General features: G+C 42.2%; 1 long non-coding RNA gene across 1 annotated transcript; it reads right to left on the bottom strand.

Moving 5' to 3' along the window:
• Window positions 1-243: 243 nt before the first annotated feature.
• LOC125541463 lies at window positions 244-2,866 on the bottom strand. The gene is made up of 3 exons (XR_007297538.1): window positions 2,856-2,866; window positions 1,592-1,596; window positions 244-410 (listed from the first exon to the last, which is right to left on the bottom strand). It is a non-coding gene; the product is annotated as an uncharacterized LOC125541463 (long non-coding RNA).
• Between the last annotated feature and the right edge of the window lie 763 nt (window positions 2,867-3,629).

Genomic DNA, 3,629 nt, shown 5'->3' with positions numbered 1-3,629 from the left:
CTCGGCCCTCTCTCCACCTACAAACTCTAGCCCCCCGTTCCCCTCACTCTCACTGTCGTTGATGTTTTCATCTTCCTCAAATGCAGCAGTCGCCACACATTCGTCGTCCTCGTGCTCGAAAGCCACCCCGCACCGCAAGGAGATGTCCATGAGGACCGTCGTGATGGAAATATGCCCTAGAGGTAATAATAAAGTTACTATTATTATATTTCCTTATTCATGATGAAGGTTTGAAGGGGAGCCTTGGCGCAGTGGTAAAGCTACTGCCTTGTGACCATGAGGTCACGGGTTCAAGTCCTGGAAACAGCCTCTTGCAGAAATGTAGGGAAAGGTTGCGTACAATAGACCCAAAGTGGTCGGACCCTTCCCCAGACCCTGCGCAAGCGGGAGCTACATGCACTGGGGCTGCCCTTTTTTTATTCATGATGAAGGTTTATTATTCATGCTAGAATTGTATTGACCAGAAACTTAAATACATGTGTGAATACATAAACAAATATCGTGTCCCAAACGCAACACTATGATCAGAGACCCTTCAACGAAACTGTGTGCGATGCATCAATCACAAACGGGGATGTAAAAAACCCGTGAAAAAGATGCAAAACGTTTCCAATGGTAGTGACATCAAAGACGGTTCAGATTTTAGTTGCATGTGCGATGCGTGGCAAACAGTTAATCTAGAAGAACTGTTTGTGATTAGACAGAACAACAGAAACGGGCAGCCATATCAATGTGTGTGCGATATATGACATACAGTTCACTCCGATGAACTATTTGCTATTAGGGAATGCAACAAAAATGGTTCAACTGAATAAGACGTGTGTGATATGCGGCAAACAGTTCCGTAATCAGAAATGTGTGTGAAGACCAATAATAACACAGACAATTGCTGCTAATAAGCAGTGTGATTTGCTCTATCTACAAAAGAATAATATATATGTATAACTGAAATAAACATCCAATTACATAAGTGACTTTACAGATCATTCACACACACCTTAATAAACAATTGTATGCATTCTAAACTAGGAGAAACGATCGTCTAGTCATATACTTCTTGTGACGCTCCCGCCACTCCTCAGTGGCTCGATCCCTCGTCTGGGGCAGGAAGAAGAAACTCCCTCATGTCAACGATCCGCATGTACATCTCATAGCTTGTGTATGCGTCCTTGGCCGCGTACTTGACGTGTTGTTCATCCAGTCTCTCATGCTAGACACTATGCCAGGGGTTCTTGTCCTTATTTCTCTCATCCTTCATCTTCATGTAGTAGGGGTCGATGATGGCCTAGGTGAGGTCAACCAAGAAGTTCTGTTTGTTGTTGTCACTGCCCCAGACCTTGTGGTGGTCTTGGATGTTGACAAGATTCTGGCATCTCAAGCCCGAAACATTGAGCACTTTTAGATCGTTGGTGGTGTCCACCATAGCGAAACTATAGTCAGAGTTGTTGATAAACCTGGAGAAAAACTCACAAGGCCTTGTGGCTATGTGGTAGTGGTAGACGAGGACGTCATGTTGCATGCACTACTGGGCGACGACAACCTTCTGATCGTGCCTGGCACAACCGATGGTGTACTCGAGGTCGAAGCCGACCACTACTGTCTACTATGCAACTTTATTCTTGTAGACACGTGTTGGGCCTCCAAGCACAGAGTTTTGTAGGACAGTAGTAATTTTCCCTCAAGTGGATGACCTAAGGTTTATCAGTCCGTGAGAGGTGTAGGATGAAGATGGTCTCTCTCAAACAACCCTGCAACCAAATACAAGAAATCTCTTGTGTCCCTAACACAACCAATACAATGGCAAATTGTATAGGTGCACTAGTTCGGTAATGAGATGGTGATAAAAGTGTAATATTGATGGTAGAAATATATTTTTATAATCTGAATAAATAAAAACAGCAAGGTAGCAAATAGTAAATGGGCACAAAAACGGTATTGGTTTGCTTGAAAATGAGGCCTAGGGTTCGTACTTTCACTAGTGCAACCTCTCAACAATGCTAATATAATTGGATCATATAACCATCCTCAACGTGCAACGAAGAATCACTCAAAAGTTCCTATCTAGCGGAGAACATAAGACGGAATTTTTCGTAGGGCACGAAACCACCTCAAAGCTATTCTTTTCGATCATTCTATCCTAGAGTTCGTACTAAATAACACGAAGCTATTCTTTCCGATCGATCTAACCAAGAGTTCGTACTAAAATAACACCAAAGCAAATTCAGATTCATAATATTCAATCCAACACAAGGAACTTCAAAGAGTGCCCCAAGATTTCTACCAGAGAAACAAAGACAAGAACGTGCATCAACCCCTATGCATAGATTACCCAAATGTCACCTCAGGAATCCGCGAGTTGAGTGCCAAAACATATATCATGTGAGTCAATACGATACCCCATTGTCACCACGAGTATTCAATTGCAAGACATATATCAAGTGCTCTCAAATCCATAAAAGTATTCAATCTGATAACAACGAAATCTCAAAGGGAAAAACTCAATTCATCACAACAAGATAGAGAGGGGAAAACACCATATGATCCGACTATATTAACAAAGCCCGCGATACATCAAGATCGTGACATCTAAAAAGCACGAGCGAGAGAGAGAGAGATTAAACACATAGCTACTGGTACAAACCCTCAACCCCAAGGGTGGACTACTCCGTCCTCATCGTGGTGGTCGTCAGGATGATGAAGATGGCCACCGGTGATGATTCCCCCCTCTGGCAGGGTGCCAGAAAGGGTCTAGATTGGTTTTCGGTGGCTATAGAGGCCTGTGGTAGCGGAACTTTTGATCTAGGGTTATTTCCGATGGTTTCTCTATTTATAGGATTTTTAGGCGTCGGTTTCACGTGAAGATGGGCCTCGAGGTGAGCACAACCCATCGGGGCAAGCCAGGCCCACCAGGCGCGCCCTGGTGGGTTGTGCCCTCCTCGTGGCTCTTCTAGCCCTCCCACAAAGCTTCGGGTCTCTTTTGTTCCAAAACAATCGTCAAAAAGTTTCAGCTCATTTGGAGAACTTTCATTTCTGCACAAAAAATAACACCATGGTAGTTCTGCTGAAAACAACGTCAGTCCGGGTTAGTTCCATGCAAATCATACCAAAACCATATAAAATTATTATAAACATGGCATGAATACTTCATAAATTATGGATACGTTGGAGACGTATCAACATCCCCAAGCTTAATTCCTACTCGTCCTTGAGTAGGTAAATGATAAAAGAAATAACTTATGAAGTGTGAATGCTAGCAAAGTGCTAAGTTTCATCAATGATAATTTCAATCACTTTTCCTAGCATCATAACATCAACTCTTTCTCATAAAACTTATCATGATAAAGTAGCAATTTAAAATGGAACTTTTGTTGTGGACTGCTACCTATCATATTCATCATATACTCTTTTATTTTGTAGCATGGACATTTGGACTTTAATGATCCAAATTAATAGTCTATAATTTGACATGAGGACATCAATACTCAATCATATCACCAAGAAACCATGTCTTTCAAAATATCAATGCTAAAATAAGTTATCCCTAGCCCATCATGCTCAATCGTTGATCCATTCATGAAACACACTCGCATATTAACTACACCCACTGCCCAAATACGATCATAGTGCCC

This window comes from Triticum urartu, chromosome 2 (genome assembly GCF_003073215.2).
Source record: "Triticum urartu cultivar G1812 chromosome 2, Tu2.1, whole genome shotgun sequence".
Lineage (NCBI taxonomy): Eukaryota > Viridiplantae > Streptophyta > Magnoliopsida > Poales > Poaceae > Triticum > Triticum urartu.
The sequence above is the reverse complement of the archived record's forward strand: the minus strand, read 5'-3'. Positions and strand labels throughout refer to the sequence as shown.